Source organism: Schistocerca americana, chromosome 4, assembly GCF_021461395.2.
Source record: "Schistocerca americana isolate TAMUIC-IGC-003095 chromosome 4, iqSchAmer2.1, whole genome shotgun sequence".
NCBI lineage: Eukaryota > Metazoa > Arthropoda > Insecta > Orthoptera > Acrididae > Schistocerca > Schistocerca americana.
In genome coordinates this window covers 213,767,092-213,785,891 of record NC_060122.1, presented here as the reverse complement: position 1 = coordinate 213,785,891, position 18,800 = coordinate 213,767,092, and positions in this window count along the sequence as shown.

Here is an 18,800-nt window from a genome sequence, read left to right as displayed (position 1 = left end):
CATCACAAGTCATAATATATATATCAGTTCATGACAAATTTCAAAACTCCGCCATCTCTCTCCCCACATCCACCACTGCTGGCGGCTCACCTCCAACTGCGCAACGCTACGCGCTGTTCACAGCCAGCTGCCGCTGCCCAACACTACAATGGCAGACAACAATGCAAACTAGCCACAGACTGCACACAGCACAGCCAGTGATTTTCATATTGAGCGCTACGTAACGTTGCCAATAAGAAAACATAAACAGCCTACTTATATAGAGAAAACATAAACAGCCTACTTACATAGCGAAAACATAAACAGCCTACTTACAAGCAAAGAGAATGTTGCGACATACTCCTGGTGAGAACACGAAATGAAAAAGTCGTCTAATGAACTGGCTTCTGCAGTGTTTCATTAACTACAGAGTGAAGCAGATTCTGATACTTTCAGTGGTGTACACACGGTGCGTCTTGTATCGGAAGCCTGCCCGGAACAAAATAAGAACACTACAATTTTGACAATGTGCCTTTCCTGGTTATCCCGTACTCCACCGAACATTCAGAAGGCAGAAGTCGTATTCCCTGTCACTGGTCATCCATTCTTGTCGAGTGATAGAGTGTTTGAAACAATTGAACGAGATTTAAAGAAAACGGAAAAAATTCTTCAACTGGAAGAGTACCATGAAGTTTTTAGGAAACGTGGAATCGTAAAGCTCTTAAATACTCACTGGAAAGATGTTGGTTGGAAATCTGAAGCTAAAACACGTATGAAAGATTCAGGAGTACTTCATTTTAAAACTTCATAAATTAGAAGAATTTGTGCTGACTGGGATGTTAAACTCAGCCGCTGTTAGTGGAGAACTCAACTACAATTTGGAGACTGTGCAGCTTTTGTCAGTTATGAAGAAAGGTAAACGACAAAAAAGACATAAATACTACAGAACTAGTTCCTGGCATCAGAGTAAATCCCTTGAAGGTACAAGATGTCAGAAAGTTGTTTCTAAAACATTACGGGGAACAATGGAACAAACGTGAGGAACTGAAATGGTATCAAGAGATCATTGATGATAACGACGCTAAGAAAGGGGGTACCTACAGAATCTGATCGCTGTGACAGCCTCATTCAGAATAGAAAGTCTGACGTTGTGGAAGTGACTGTATAGTTTCACGAACTGAAAACTATTATGGAATGTATAGGCTAACAGAACCACTTATGCAGAACACTATTTTCCTCAGTGCCCAAACATGTTTCAACACCAAAGTGCAATCATTAGGGGGTTTCCGTTTTATTTATTCTATAATGCGAAGCACTTTTATTAAATGATTACAAAATTATGTGGATGTTTAGTTCAAACAATAGTTCGTTTCTTTTTGTTAATACTTTTACACTTGGTATGCATGATTTTTTGGATCACTTGTCTATTATCTACTACACGTAGCTTGTTACGTGCAGCCAAACGGTTTTGACGAGAAATTTTGATGGGAGTTAACCTATCATCTAGAATGTAATTTAGTTTGTCGCGATATTTTGCGCCTATATTCGTTTTTACTTACGTTTCGTGTGGCAAGCCCTTTTATTTTTCGCATCATGGTGAGATGTCGTGATACATACGTAAATATAACACGTATTTTCCACAAATAAGGTCGTAAAAGCACTTTTAACTTCACCACAACACAGTGTGATCGTGGTTGTTGTGCGTCCCAGCCCACTCAGTGTTCATTTGTTGACTAGAGAAGTCGGCGCCAAATTTGAATTTTGTTTACATTTTATCTTTGGGTGTGTCTGTATGTTTTCTGTATGTTTATTAGCTGTTTCTATTGTCTCTTACATGGTGTTCCTTTTGTGTGTAAATGGCGAGTCTTTGCAGATTGTAGTGAATCCATTTTTCGCGCGCGCGCGTGCGTGTGTGTGTGTGTGTGTGTGTGTGTGTGTGTGTGTGTGTGTGTGGGTAGACTTTACCTGTTTGTGTTGTCTTTTTTGTAAATTTCCTTTAATGTGTTAAATAGTGTACCCTTGCAGACTGTAGTGTATTCATTTACCACCTGTTTTCCTTCTGCTGTTGCCCTCTGTATGTGAAAGTTTTCCTCAATAGTCAGTTTGCTGTATAGGCCGAGGCTGGGTTTTCGTATTCTTAAGCCTGCTTCTGTAATACACTCCTGGAAATGGAAAAAAGAACACATTGACACCGGTGTGTCAGACCCACCATACTCGCTCCGGATGTGCAATTGACGGACTTTGAGCGAGGGCGTATAGTGGGCATGCGGGAGGCCGGGTGGACGCACCGCCGAATTGCTCAACACGTGGGGCGTGAGGTCTCCACAGTACATCGATGTTGTCGCCAGTGGTCGGCGGAAGGTGCACGTGCCCGTCGACCTGGGACCGGACCGCAGCGACGCACGGATGCACGCCAAGACCGTAGGATCCTACGCTGTGCCGTAGGGGACCGCACCGCCACTTCCCAGCAAATTAGGGACACTGTTGCTCCTGGGGTATCGGCGAGGACCATTCGCAACCGTCTCCATGAAGCTGGGCTACGGTCCCGCACACCGTTAGGCCGTCTTCCGCTCACGCCCCAACATCGTGCAGCCCGCCTCCATTGGTGTCGCGACAGGCGTGAATGGAGGGACGAATGGAGACGTGTCGTCTTCAGCGATGAGAGTCGCTTCTGCCTTGGTGCCAATGATGGTCGTATGCGTGTTTGGCACCGTGCAGGTGAGCGCCACAATCAGGACTGCATACGACCGAGGCACACAGGGCCAACACCCGGCATCATGGTGTGGGGAGCGATCTCCTACACTGGCCGTACACTACTGGTGATCGTCGAGGGGACACTGAATAGTGCACGGTACATCCAAACCGTCATCGAACCCATCGTTCTACCATTCCTAGACCGGCAAGGGAACTTGCTGTTCCAACAGGACAATGCACGTCCGCATGTATCCCGTGCCACCCAACGTGCTCTAGAAGGTGTAAGTCAACTACCCTGGCCAGCAAGATCTCCGGATCTGTCCCCCATTGAGCATGTTTGGGACTGGATGAAGCGTCGTCTCACGCAGTCTGCACGTCCAGCACGAACGCTGGTCCAACTGAGGCGCCGGGTGGAAATGGCATGGCAAGCCGTTCCACAGGACTACATCCAGCATCTCTACGATCGTCTCCATGGGAGAACAGCAGCCTGCATTGCTGCGAAAGGTGGATATACACTGTACTAGTGCCGACATTGTGCATGCTCTGTTGCCTGTGTGTATGTGCCTGTGGTTCTGTCAGTGTGATCATGTGATGTATCTGACCCCAGGAATGTGTCAATAAAGTTTCCCCTTCCTGGGACAATGAATTCACGGTGTTCTTATTTCAATTTCCAGGAGTGTAGTTGGGTGGTGATTGTGGGCTACAAGGTGGTCAGCAAATGTGCTATGGGAGCTGTTGCTTCTTAAAGCTCTGAGATGTTATGAATATCTGGTTTTGAAGTTTCTGCATGTTTGTCTTATGTACACTGACTGGTTCATATATTCATAATCTGTTAAATTTATCCATGGGTGTTTCTTGTGTTTTGATCTTTTTCTGTGTTGTGTTCTCTGTCCCGTATCCAATTTGGAGCCCCTGTTTCTTTAATATGTTGCCTGTTCTGTGAACAATCTTGTTATTGTAGGTGAGTATGTGCCATTTCGTTTTGTGTGTGTGTTGTTGCTCTGTTGCGTCTTGTGTGTGGTCATTGTTTGTGTTTAGTGTTGTTCTGCGTTGGGTGAGGATTTGTGTGTGTGTGCGGTATGTTCATTTTTGTACTGTATACATATTTTTTGATTTAACTTGTCTACCATATGGGTATCGTAACCATTTTCTACTGCTATTTGTTTTGTTGTCTTTAGTTCTTGTGTGTAGTTCTGTTTGTTCATGGGTGTTCTGTTTAATCTATGGAACATGAGTCTGAAGTTTGCTTGCTTATGTGTCAATGGGTGGTTTGATAGCCACAAGAAAACGTAAGTAAAAACGAATATACGCGCGAAATATCACGACAAACTAAATTATATGCTAGATGATACGTTAACTTCCAGCAAAATTTCTCATCAACATCGTTACCTGTAGTAAATAATAAACAAGTCATCCGGAAAAATCATGCACACCAAGTGTAAAGGTATTAACAAAAAGAAACTAACTATTGTTTGAATTAAACATCCAGATAATTTTGTATTCATTTAACTAAAAGGTTCACCTTACAGAATAAATAAAATGGAAAACCACTGATGATGGCACAGTGGTGCTGAAGCATGTTTGCATACTGAGAAAGAACGGTGTTTTGCATAACTGGCGCACCTCACATTCTAGAGTTTTAATTGCAAACACGGTTAACACAAGGACCTGTAAATCAAAATGATGAAGAACCACTTTCTTACATTTGTATCGTTCATAAAATAATATCACGTTCTTCAATAAAATTGGAAGTTTTGAGTTTTTGTTGAACGTATCTATACTAAATTTTAACAATACAGAGGATTTTACAATGTTAGAACAGTGCAATTTGCGGAGTTCATTTAAAGCTCATTACATACACGGCCAACTCCATTCCTTAGTTACAAACATGGCGAACTCCACATTTCAACAGTCATTTCCTACTTAGCTACGCAAGATCATATGAAAATATTGACGTAAATACGATTCTGATAATGCTAAGGAACTGTATAATAATAACAACTCGGAAGGCAGGTAGTACATGTGCAAAACAGTTTTTTGCCTCTCCTGAAAAGTATTATGAAATGGAGTTGCTCATGTTTGTAACCAGGCTACTCATATATACTAGTCTGAAATAGCTCCTGCTATAGCACAAAAAAAGGCAAGCACCTTCTTGGCGGAGTGAGGGATGTGAAAGAAGGAAACTACCTATTCGACTTATCTGGCAGCTTCGAGGACATTTAAATTAAAACGACTTATTCGCGTTTTCTTATTCGTTTGTATTGGTACCCGAGCCACTGTAACATAATCCACAGTATCAAGTAAAGTAACATGAAGCCTGATGTAATCTCACCAAGAATAAATACATCCCCAGAAATTTTGTGCTTCCAGAAAACTTTTCTATCTTTTATACTTATGCTGTTCAGCCCTTTCTATTGTTTGGTATGGCCGGCTAACCTTTTGGATTTGAGACAGGATCAGGGACTTTAACCTATAAAATGCGAGATGCAGGTGCACGAACACCAGGCAGCCGAGAAACCGCACTGCGCTACGGATGTAGGGTTACTACGTAAATAAGTAAGTATGTGAAGATGTTTTGATTCAAATGTCTTTGAAGCTGTCAAATAAGGCAGAAACCTTGTTCCCTTCTTTTATATCCCCAACTCTACCCACAACATATTCGCCTTATTTTATGCTATGATAGGAGCATTTTAATTCTGGTTCCCAACTTTTACTCTAATTTTGACATTAAACCACCATGGCTTGAGAACCGAAGTAGATTTTTGTTGGCTGGGGCGACGACTGTTTCGATTAGGTTTTTTATTATCTTTAGGACCATTTTGCTTATATTGTGTTAATTTAAAAATGTTTTAAAAAACAAGAAGACGACCATTAATTTTATGTCTTTGTCTAGTTTGTCACAAAATTAAAATCAATTAGCACAAGTCCGAAACGTATAAGTGGTGCGCATAATAAAAACTAAAAAAAATTGTTTTTGCACGTAAAATCTGAATCCAGCTAGATTTTTGAAAGCGAGTATTCAGTTTCATCGCAAGAATGCATTTTTGTATCTATTTAAATCACTTTAAACCGTTTCTGCGCAATCAATTCACGCTAGAGTGAATTTTACAAGATACATTTAGCTCATCTTTAAATCAAGATAGCTCTAAAAATTAGTTTAGAGTTAACGCATTTATCCGCCTTAGTGCAAAGTTTGAACAGATTCATGCAAGCTTAAAGCACAGAAGCGGCGTGCTTCATAATCAGTTCCCTCATTTTGCCTGACGCCAGCTCCGGTTCGTCGTTCGAACCTTTCTTAACATATTGTAAACTAGCTAGAGTGAGTTAGATGTTCGAATGGCTATACAAATGGCCGCTGGTTCGTGCTAAACCAAAAACCTTTGACGCCAAGTTCCTACCTCAAATAGATACCGAGCACCAAGACCCCTCCTTTCTCCGTAACGGAAATTCTGTGTGCGATCTTCTCAATCACACTTCAGTGCTGTAACGATATATATATATATATATATATATATATATATATATATATATATACGACTAAAAAATCGCAACACCATAAAGAAATTAATGTAGGGTAATGAAATTTCGGGGAAACATTTGTCTAGTTAACACATTTCAGTGGCTAAAACGCGTGAGATAAGTCACTGTAAATGTGAAATGCTAATACATTAATAACCGGTGTACCTGCCAGAATGTTGAATAGAAACATGCAAACGTGGATGCATTTTGTTGTACAGGTGTGGGATGGAGTTCCATGCCTTTGCACTTGGCTGGTCGGTACAGGGACCGTTAATGCTGGCAGTGGATGACGCTGGTGTTGTCGTCTGATGATGTCCTATATGTGCTCGGTTCGAGACAGATGTGATCGAGCAGATCAACGCAACATGTCGACACTCCGTAGAACATTCTGAGTTGACACAGCGGTTTGTGGACAAGCGTTATCCTGTTGGAAAGCACCTCCTGTTCATGCATGGGAACGCAACAGGACAGATTACCAGACTGACGCGCCAATTTGCATTCAGGCTGCATGGGATAACCACAGGTCGTTGTGTTACTGTACTGCCAACTGCTGGTCAAATTGCTGATGCAGATGCAGTACAATACGCCAGAACCATACGCCGAATACGATGACCTTCCCTCTCGGTAGTGCCACGTGGTCTTCAAAAGCCTGCTCTTCTTGCGACCGTACATTCGCGTGACCAACGCTGCCATCAGTCACCATTCCTGCCAATATTTCTGTAATATCACAGAAGGAACGTCCAGCGCCTTGTAGCTCTATTACATGACCTCGTTCAAATTCAGTGAGAGGTTGGTGATGGCGTCGTCGCCTTAAAGGCATCCTTGACTAACATCAACTCAGCGCGTCCAATCTCAGAGGTGACTAAAGCCCACGACCTCTACAGCGCATATTTAAAGAAAGCCTAATTCGCATCGTCACAGTGGGGCATATCTTATGAGAATGACGTGCAATTTTATATACAGGGTGCTACAAAAAGGTACGGCCAAACTTTCAGGAAACATTCCTCACACACAAAGAAAGAAAATATGTTATGTGGACATGTGTCCGGAAACGCTTACTTTCCATGTTAGAGCTCATTTTATTACTTCTCTTCAAATCACATTAATCATGGAATGGAAACAAACAGCAACAGAACGTACCAGCGTGATTCAAACACTTTGTTACAGGAAATGTTCAAAATGCCCTCCGTTAGCGAGGATACATGCATTCACCCTCCGTCGCATGGAATCCCTGATGCGCTGATGCAGCCCTGGATGGCGTATTGTATCACAGCCATCCACAATACGAGCACGAAGAGTCTCTACATTTGGTACCGGGGTTGCGTAGACAAGAGCTTTCAAATGCCCCCATAAATGAAAGTCAAGAAGGTTGAGGTCAGCAGAACTTGGAGGCCATGGAATTGGTTCGCCTCTACCAATCCATCGGTCGCCGAATCTGTTGTTGAGAAGCGTACGAACACTTCGACTGAAATGTGCAGGAGCTCCATCGTGCATGAACCACATGTTGTGTTGTACTTGTAAAGGCACATGTTCTAGCAGCACAGGTAGAGTATCCCGTATGAAATCATGATAACGTGCTCCATTGAGCGTAGGTGGAAGAACATGGGGCCCAGTCAAGACGTCACCAACAATACCTACCCAAACGTTCACAGAAAATCAGTGTTGATGACGTGATTGCATAATTGCGTGCGGATACTCGTCAGCCCGCCCACACATGTTGATTGTGAAAATTTACAATTTGATCACGTTGGAATGAAGCCTCATCCGTAAAGAGAACATTTGCACTGAAATGAGGATTGACACATTGTTGGATGAACCATTCGCAGAAGTGTACCTGTGGAGTCCAATCAGCTGCTGATAGTGCCTGCACACGCTGTACATGGTACGGAAACACTGGTTCTCCCGTAGCACTCTCCATACAGTGACGTGGTCAACGTTACCTTGTACAGCAGCAACTTTTCTGACGCTGACATTAGGGTTATCATCAACTTAACGAAGAATTGCCTCGTCCATTGCAGGTGTCCTCGTCGTTCTAGGTCTTCCCCAGTCGCGAGTCATAGTCTGGAATGTTCCGTGCTCTCTAAGACGCCGATCAACTGCTTCGAACGTCTTCCTGTCGGGACATCTTCGTTCTGGATAATTAGTTACCTTTGAGACGGGTCCTGCTGATTTGATACATCTTCAGAGTATTCAGGGGAGAGAAGACGAAACACCTATTTTATGATACAGCTGTTACAGTACACCATTTTCCTTATTCAAACTAGGGCGTGACGAATATTTATTGAGAGATGTTGCTGGAGATGTCGCCTGTTTACGTTAATACACAACTGGCATCTACGTGCTAATTACTGTCAAACACTCTGAGAACACCTAGATATTTGCCGAAGAATTGGCAACAGCTTCAGCCACCAAGTCCTCTGCGGAATGTGTCGGAGTCTCGCAAACGAAGTGCTTCATCTCCAACCCCACTCATAAGTCCCTAGGAGCTCAGCAACATCCCTAAAACAATATTCTTCAAACGGCAGTTAGACAACCGTCTCTGGACATCCTTAGTGACAAAACACTTGTGGACCCTACTGAGGAAACGGTGCATTTGTGACATTTTTGTCAAATTAAAAAGTGTTTCTTTTTATCTTCTTTAAACTAAAAGGCAGCATAAGAATTTTTTACACACCATATACACAGGAAAATCTCCATTCACAACTAAGGCTTATATATTTATGTACCAATCAACGTTGTGATCTCTGATATTTGTGTGAACATTGTTCATTGCCGTGCTAGGACATTTATTTGCTGATTACTGTGTAGATGACTTTGAAAACTTGTATGTATATACATACACACGTACAGGGTCTGATACTAACGATGGGAGACCACGACGCTGGCATCACAGATTTAATTCCAACTTTGTAAACCTTTAGTAGGGCATTAAAACAATAAAACTTTCGAGTAGTGAGGGGCACTACTCTAGCAATTTCGAGAAAATTGAAAGAGAAGTTTTACGCATCTATTATGTGGATTATGTATGTGTATGTAGGTGCTGGACGATAGAGTTCATGGTGTTTAATGATTAGCGTTCGAGCTTCGTAAGACGAACATCAAACAGGCAAAGATTCGACTTCCGCTCAAACTTATCAATTTTTTCATGACTAGTTACATTAGTTAATTTATATGAATTATTTTATATAATGCAGAAAAATCACGTGTATTTGCATGAAGTTTCAATTTTTTTCCATATCTGTACGACAAATACCATCCTGCAAAATGTGATATCGAGAGCACATCCGACGAGTCGTAAATAACGTCATTCGCATAATTATTTATTGCGGTTTGACTTGAGGTTGACCTTGAAAATTTACTTACACACATCAAATAGTCAAATAACATATGAAATTCACTACACCTTCATGAAAATGCATTTTTTTTCATTATATTACCTCTCAAATGTCATATAAATTTATGAATTAATCAGTGATGAAAAAAGTACAGACAAAATAAGTGTTCACTGGATTCGATCTCTCGCCTCGTCCACAAACCTCTTGTAAAAGGCGACAGCTAACCACTTATCACAATGACTTTTTGCGACTGACACCTTCGCACAGATACATCAGTGCCGACAGTAATCTTCCGAAGATTCATCTACTGCTCTCCTTAAGAAAAATTTTTATGGTCATGGTGAGAATGGGCACAGTCTCCATGTACATCACCATTAAGTAAAAACATAAATTTCATTTCAAATGACGTCACCATTTAGTGTTACAGATGCGAATTCCGTAGGAAAAATGAGAAAAACGCAACCCTTAAGCGGGTCTGTGCCAGCGTGCACCACGCAAAATACGTTAGTTTTACATTTCAAAACAAGTCATGACATAGTTGACGTCTTAAAATCGAATGGTACATTTGATATTTTTGGGTACATTTTTCATTTTATTTTTTCCATTCCTGAAGCTGTTGTAACTTCTGATGCCGTTTTGCTATTAGGTAACTTGAAATTGTACAAGGGATTGACATTAGTTAATAGCAAAAAACGAAATAAAGCCTTTATTTTAGATAGAAAGACAGCCTATGCAGGACAATGATTTCTCACGAGAAATTTGCAGTGGCTATGGACGTACACTGATAAGCCAAAAGATTGTGACCACTGTCCACCACGACGTTGGATGTGGCCTGGTGAAGTTGCGGGCATTTCACTCGGTAATAAAAGCCGAGCAGACAAGGGCGGAGGATCATCCTAACGAAGATATGGGCTCCAAATGGGAAATCCATTCAGATAAGCGGCTTTGACAAAGGGCAGATGATCATCATTACGCAAAGCCTGTTGAACGATTATCACGCAAACGACAAAGCTGGCCGAATGTTCACGTGCTACTGTCGTGAGCATTTACGGAAAGAGGTAGAAGAACAGTGAAACTACCATTAGATGCTAAATGGTTGGACGTCACAACTCTTCGCAGAACGTGGGGTTCGGAGGCTTATCTGCCTCTAAAATAGGATAGATGGCGATTGTGATATCTCTGCACGAATACTTTATCACAATGCTGGTGCAAGTACGAGGGCAGTTCAATAAGTAATGCAACACATTTTTTTTCTCGGCCAATTTTGGTTGAAAAAACCGGAAATTTCTTGTGGAATATTTTCAAACATTCCCGCTTCGTCTCGTATAGTTTCATTGACTTCCGACAGGTGGCAGCGCTGTACGGAGCTGTTAAAATGGCTTCTGTAACGGATGTGCGTTGCAAACAACGGGCAGTGATCGAGTTTCTTTTGGCGGAAAACCAGGGCATCTCAGATATTCGTAGGCGCTTGCAGAATGTCTACGGTGATCTGGCAGTGGACAAAAGCACGGTGAGTCGTTGGGCAAAGCGTGTGTCATCATCGCCGCAAGGTCAAGCAAGTCTGTCTGATCTCCCGCGTGCGGGCCGGCCATGCACAGCCGTGACTCCTGCAATGGCGGAGCGTGCGAACACACTCGTTCGAGATGATCGACGGATCACCATCAAACAACTCAGTGCTCAACTTGACATCTCTGTTGGTAGTGCTGTCACAGTTGTTCACCAGTTGGGATATTCAAAGGTTTGTTCCCGCTGGGTCCCTCGTTGTCTAACCGAACACCATAAAGAGCAAAGGAGAACCATCTGTGCGGAATTGCTTGCTCGTCATGTGGCTGAGGGTGACAATTTCTTGTCAAAGATTGTTACAGGCGATGAAACATGGGTTCATCACTTCGAACCTGAAACAAAACGGCAATCAATGGAGTGGCGCCACACCCACTCCCCTACCAAGAAAAAGTTTAAAGCCATACCCTCAGCCGGTAAAGTCATGGTTACAGTCTTCTGAGACGCTGAAGGGGTTATTCTGTTCGATGTCCTTCCCCATGGTCAAACGATCAACTCTGAAGTGTATTGTGCTACTCTTCAGAAATTGAAGAAACGACTTCAGCGTGTTCGTAGGCACTAAAATCTGAACGAACTTCTCCTTCTTCATGACAACGCAAGACCTCACACAAGTCTTCGCACCCGAGAGGAGCTCACAAAACTTCAGTGGACTGTTCTTCCTCATGCACCCTACAGCCCCGATCTCGCACCGTCGGATTTCCATATGTTTGGCCCAATGAAGGACGCAACCCGTGGGAGGCACTACGCGGATGATGAAGAAGTTATTGATGCAGTACGATGTTGGCTCCGACATCGACCAGTGGAATGGTACCGTGCAGGCATACAGGCCCTCATTTCAAGGTGGCGTAAGGCCATAGCATTGAATGGAGATTACGTTGAAAAATAGTGTTGTGTAGCTAAAAGATTGGGGAATAACCTGGTGTATTTCAATGCAGAATAAAACAACCCCTGTTTCAGAAAAAAAATGTGTTGCATTACTTATTGAACTGCCCTCGTACAAGTTTTTCGGAGCACTCCGTTCATCGTCCATTGTTGAACATGGAGCTCCGCACAAAACACCACCTACGTGTTCACACGTTGACGCCACGACATCGTCATCACACTATCAACGGGATTCGACAGTCGGTCACAGTTAATGTATCGGTTCTTCGGGTAAATCACGTTTTTGGTACACCAGGTCGATGATCGTCTCCACAAACGCCGTCATCGAGATGAACAGCGGGTCGAAACGTTCAGCGCGCCACGGACGCAGGCTGGTGGAAGTAGTGTTACGCTATGGGAAACAATCTCCCGCGCTTGCATGGGACCTGTGGTGGTAATCAATTACACGCTGACAGCTGCGATCTGCTTAATCAATTCATGCTTGATGTTTACCACGTCATCGATGTCATCTTTCAGCAGTATAGTTGACCGTGTCTGGGAGCTCCAGTGGTTTGAGGAGCGTTGTAGTGAACTAACGGTGGTGTCTCGACGGCCATATTCGCCTGATATAAATCCTTTGGAACCCATCTCGGTCGCTGTCAGGCGTCATCACTGCGTATGCAAACCAGTGGCCGTGATTTACGCTAATTACATGAGCTGTGCGTAGACATCTAGTGCTATATAGCTCCATAAACATACCAACAAAATGTCGGATCCCTGAGACGCAGAAACAGTGAAGTATTTCGTTCCAAACACGGACAAGCAATCCATTAAACAGGTGAACATACTGTTTTGGCTCATCAGTGAATGTACCCTGGAGAATTAGGAGCAACTCTGAACACAGATAAAAGCTCCTGGATTCGGTTTATGAGAGCACGTCTGTTAGTAAATTTGCCCCTCTATAGGATGGGTCGTGATTCCTCCACGGATAGGTCAGCTGGTTATAGCTCTACCTCAAACGTGGTTCAGGGTTCGAGCCCAGGTACTGGATACAGTTTTAATCATCCCGCAAGTCTTAGAACGATGTACATTCCGCTGTAGAAAGAAAGATTCTTTATGCCAACAACCCCATAGCTACCGGTCAGATATTTTCCTGCAATGCCCTTTCTCTACAAAGAGCTGATACAGCAAGGTATGCACGAAAGATCCTACGAAACTCGGAAAGTAAGAGTAGTTCGGGCATAATTATGAGGGTAGGTCGTGACTCATATAGCTCAATCGGTAAGAGCACAGCGCATGAAAGATAAGTCTGGGCTCGAATCCCTGTCTGCCTTACAACTGCGAAGAAGACTCAGTTTTCCACTAATATAAATAATACCGTTTTACGAAAGTCACAAACGACTTAAAAATTCTCTTGAACTGCATACTGAATTAAACCGACAGTTGTAAGGTAAATGATCAACAGAGAACTTGCCCAACGTGATGGAACATAATATGCACGAATGAGAGACAGCTGAAATAAGCCTAAGCAACTCATTAACTGAACTCTCCGTCGTTGTTACTGCAATCTCACTCCTTGCTCAGTAGCTATTGTTTGTTTGTTCACACACCAGTTTTCAGTTCCTTATGCTATGATCAGGTGACAGCTGCATCTATGTGACGTACACAGAAAGTAGTGTCACAAAATACTTATAGCCGAGAACATTAAAGAAGACAAAAATTACAAAAGAATTTATTACTTTTACGTATAACAAAGTAGGTTTTGCTGCTTTAATCCGTTTTTTTCGTACAATTGAAAGTTAGCAGAGGGAAAAAAGTTCTTTTCGTAACGACGATACACAACTATATACACAGGTTACTTCGTGCACTACTCAAAGATGTTTGGTGTGGATATTAATGTCAGTGGTGTTGAAAAACTAGTACAAGTGCTGAAAGGGAACAGCGCTTTAGGACCTGATGAAATCTCTATCAGTTCAACTATGTTAGCTCTCATTTTAAACATAATATACCGTATATCCTTTGAACAAAAGAATATGACTTGTGACAGGAAGAAGTGATACGTAAGAACCTTTTACAAGGAGACAGTAGAATCATAGAAAATATTCTGAACTCACACATAATGAGATACCTTAATCAAAATTACCTCCTCCAGGCGAACCACCAAGAATTCCGAAAACATCGATAGTGTGGAACTCATGCTGCGATTTTCTCACGTGATATTCTGAAAGCAATGGGACGAGGTAATCACGAGGATGGAGATTTCGTCCATATTCAGGTCACAGGTCATCAAGGTTATACCTATGGTCAAATCTTTGGGGTCTTGAGAAATACAGTTTGAATTAAAGTAGCAGTGGCCACGTTTGCTGAGTTGCTGCACCAGTTGGAAGGAGTTGCCAGTGATTCACTGTTGCCCTGAGGACGCCCGAACGAATACCCTCCCAATGCAAGATTCGCTTCTTACACAGGGTGGTCAGAAACAATTTGAAAAGCTTTGAAAGCATGTTGCAGGGCAGGCTATACTGATAAATAATTGCTAAGGAAAAAAATCTATATGTTCCGCCGTTTCTGACTTAATCAGCATTATACCATTAGCGTCAGTTGTTCTCGGCACACGAGAATGGCCAGCGTTTGGCTCGGGTTTCATCCTTACTAACATTCCGTGTTCATTTCTGTATCGCTCCCTTGTTCGGTTCCAGGAAACCGAATGAAGAACACGTTTGATGACATCGCCTCTTTGGCTAACTTCAGTGCTAATGAACTCGGAAATGGCGCAACATGTCGAATTTGTTTCTTGATAGTTATTTCTCAGAACAACTAACACCCTCCCACGCTTTTCAGACTGATTCTGACCACTCTATATATGAGAAAGGATTGGAAGACTTTCTCTAGGAAATTCTCACCTTATTACTGATTCTATACAAAGTGTAAATTGATTTGGTCTTACCAGCAAACTACGGACAGTTCTGAATCGATTTTACACAGTACATTGAAGGTGTGGTGTCTGTATGAATGGGTGTTCGAGGATGCTCCGAGGTGCAAATGTGGATTCACTGAGCAAACTACACACCACTTGATTGAAGAACTTTTTTTTTATAGTGTTTGTATTTTATATTATGTTTGCTGTCACACTACGTATTTTTATATATTTGTTTAACCATTTATATAAGAATCTAAAATAGCCATGTAAACAGTACGGATAATGATACTAATAATAATAATGTGGATGTAGTATTTCTTGTCTTCCACAAAGCGTCTGAGTCGAAAGCACACCAACGATTACCAACAAAAGTCAAAAAGTACTTAATCAACAGTACTCACCATATAGCGCAGGTACTGAGTCGCAGATAGGCTCAACAAAAATATCCTTACTTTCCATCCTGGATTTTCAATTCTTTAATCAACAGTAGTTACACATATCGAATAACGTGGTACACATTACCAATATTACAAGCGAAAATAAAAGGCCGAACGACGTCATAATATTTTTGTTACACTTTTAGAGGTAAAGACTATTATACTGCAACTCAATGTAACTGTTGTAAGTTAGACTATTACACTGCATGCTCAATGAAACTGTTGCAAGTAAGCTTTGAGGCTTACTAAGGAGAAAACAAGACTACTCACTTCAAACATTTTCCCAGCAAAGCAACAAAACAAAAGTATATGGAAACTGATAAAAGGATCCAATTACATTTCTCTTTACTCTACGTTCCTATGTTCCCGATCATCATTTCAAGAGGGTTATATTCCATGTAAGTGGCGCCGATGCTTGAGGTATAAACAAACGAGCCAGATGGCTGTTACCTGAGAGTTCGTTTTTAATTTCAGGCGTATAGAGTAAACCTCTCTCATTAAACATTATTTTATTACGTTGGAGTTAACAATTCTGTAATGTTTTGACATAAACGCAGGGCTTTTGTTTTTCCATATGTCATTTAGATTAATATGTAAACTTGATTTGGCATTTGATCCCGTATTGACATCAACATTCCATTTCAGCCAATCAGAAGGGGAAAAAAATCACTTGTGTGCGGCACCTCGTTCGCTATCAATCACATCGTTAACATTACAGGGCAGTGAAAGCTGCTGATTTATTGTGGTTTGTGAATTAACAAAATGGAATGATTTTGTTACGCTGCACGCTAGAGCATAAGGCGTCAGGATGAGAGTTAAAAATCTGCAATTACTGACGCAATTTGAGGACTATTTATGCAAGTGCTCTTCTCCCAACCATCAACAACAACTTCTTTTTGTCTCATTCCAAGAAGTAGGAGATTAATTTCTTGTCTTGGTGAATTTGTCGTGAGAGTAACATTAGCGGAACTTTATACACTACTGGCCATTAAAATTGCTACACCATGAAGATGAAGTGCTACAGGCGCGGAATTAAACCGACAGGAAGACGATGCTGTGATATGGAAATGATTAGGTTTTCCTAGCATTCACACAACGTTGGCGCCGGTGGCGACACTTACAACGTGCTGACACGAGGAAAGTTTCCAACCAATTACTCATACACAAACAACAGTTGACCGACGTTGCCTGGTGAAACGTTGTTCTGATGCTTCGAGGAGAAATGCGTACCATCACGTTTCCGACTTTGATAAAGGTCGGATTATAGCCTATCGCGATTGCGGTTTATCGTATCCCGACATTGCTGCTCGCATTGGTCGAGATCGAATGACTGTTAGCAGATTATGAAATCGGTGGGTTCAGGAGGGTAATACGGAACGCCGTGCTGGATCCCAACGGTCTCGTATCCCTAGCAGTCGAGATGACAGGCATCTTGTCCGCATGGCTGTAACGGATCGTGCAGACACGTCTAGATCCCTGAGTCAACAGATGGGGATGCTTGCAAGACAACAACCATCTGCACGAACAGTTCGACGACGTTTGCAACAGCATGGACTATCAGCTTGGAGACCATGGTTGCGGTTACCCTTGACGCTGCATCACAGACAGGACCGCCTGCGATTATGTACTCAACGAAGAACCTGGGTGCACGAATGGCAAAACGTCATTTTTTTCGGATGAATCCTGGTTCTGTTTACAGCGTCATGATTGTCGCATCCGTGTTTGGCGAAATCGCGGTGAACGCACATTGGAAGCGCGCATTCGTCATCGCCATACTGGCGTATCACCCGGCGTGATGGTATGGGGTGCCATTGGTTACACGTCTCCGTCACCTCTTGTTCGCACTGACAGCACTTTGAACAGTGGACGTTACATTTCAGATGTGATACGACCCGTGGCTCTACCCTTCATTCGATCCCTGCGAAACCCTACATTTCAGCAGGATAATGCACGACCGCATGTTGCAGGTCCTGTACGGGCCTTTCTGGATACAGAAAATGTTCGACTGCTGCCCTGGCCAGCACATTCTCCAGATCTCTCACCAATTGAAAACGTCTGGTCAATGGTGACCGAGCAACTGGCTCGTCACACTACGCCAGTCGCTAGTCGTGATGAACAGTGGTATAGTGTTGAAGCTGCATGGGCAGCTGTACCTGTACACGCCACCCAAGCTCTGTTGACTCAATGCCCAGGCGTATCAAGGCCGTTATTACGGCCAGAGGTGGTTGTTCTGGGTACTGATTTCTCAAGATTTATGCACCCAAATTGCGTGAAAATGTAATCACATGTCAGTTCTAGTATAATATATTTGTCCAATGAATACCCGTTTATCATCTGCATTTCTTCTTGGTGTAGCAATTTTAATGGCCAGTAGCGTATTTTATTTTTCATCAGTCTTCTCACTGGTTTAACGCAGCCTACCACAAATATTCCTGTGTCATGCCAACCACTTCATCCCAGAGTCGCATTTCCATTTACCTCCTCAATTATTTGTTTGGTATATTCCAACTCCTGTCGGAGAACAAAAAGGGCGAATATGATCCTCTTTAAAAGACTCTGACAGAAAAGTGAGGAACCAGCTGTCTCATCCATAATTCCGTCCTTCACATGAAAGAATTTTGCATGGTGACATACACGCGCTCTTTTAACGAAAAACAATTCTAAAACTTGTTTACCAGTCTCTCTTTGTTGTGTAGCTTTCATACTCAACATCTGCCTCGCATTGTCGCTATATATATATATATATATATATATATATATATTCAGCATCTGACTCGCACTGGTCATTGCGACGACAAATTGCGACGGAACACTATTGGAGAAGGGGGAAAACATATGGCAGAAGAAAAATAAATAGTTACAAAATGTAGCAATAGATAGCGCTGTAAGTATCATAATTTAATAATGGTCGACTACAAATGACAAATGAACCATACAACAATGCATAAGGTGTACATTTGACGTTAAATAAACTGTACTACTCAATGTGCATGGTGTACAGGTGTGATAGTGTTAGTTACGTAAGCCCATCCACCACGGCAAGGTCTTATCACATCGGATGGGAAAAATCGGTTTTTAATTGCTCTGAGGCCAAAAACCGCATAAAAAGCAGCAATCAAAATCATATCGCGCAAAACATGTTCAATATGCTGTCCGTTTTCTGCAGCAAGTTGAAATCGAGATACAATATGTTCCACATCTGATCGAAATGTTTCCGGGATCACGTTCAGAATGTGTTGCTCAATGCAGCTAAGTTTGAAGTCGGCACACTGAACACATCCTTCAGATAGTCCCATAGCCAGAAGTCACACGGATTAAGATCAGGTGATCGGAACGGCCAGGCTGTAGGCAAATGACGGCTAATAATTTTAGCATTTCCGAAATGACGCTTCAGCAGCTACTTAACTGGATTTGCAATGTGCGGAGATGCGCTATATTGCATAAAAATGATCCCATCCACACATCCACGCTGTTGGGGAACTGGAATGACGTGGTTGC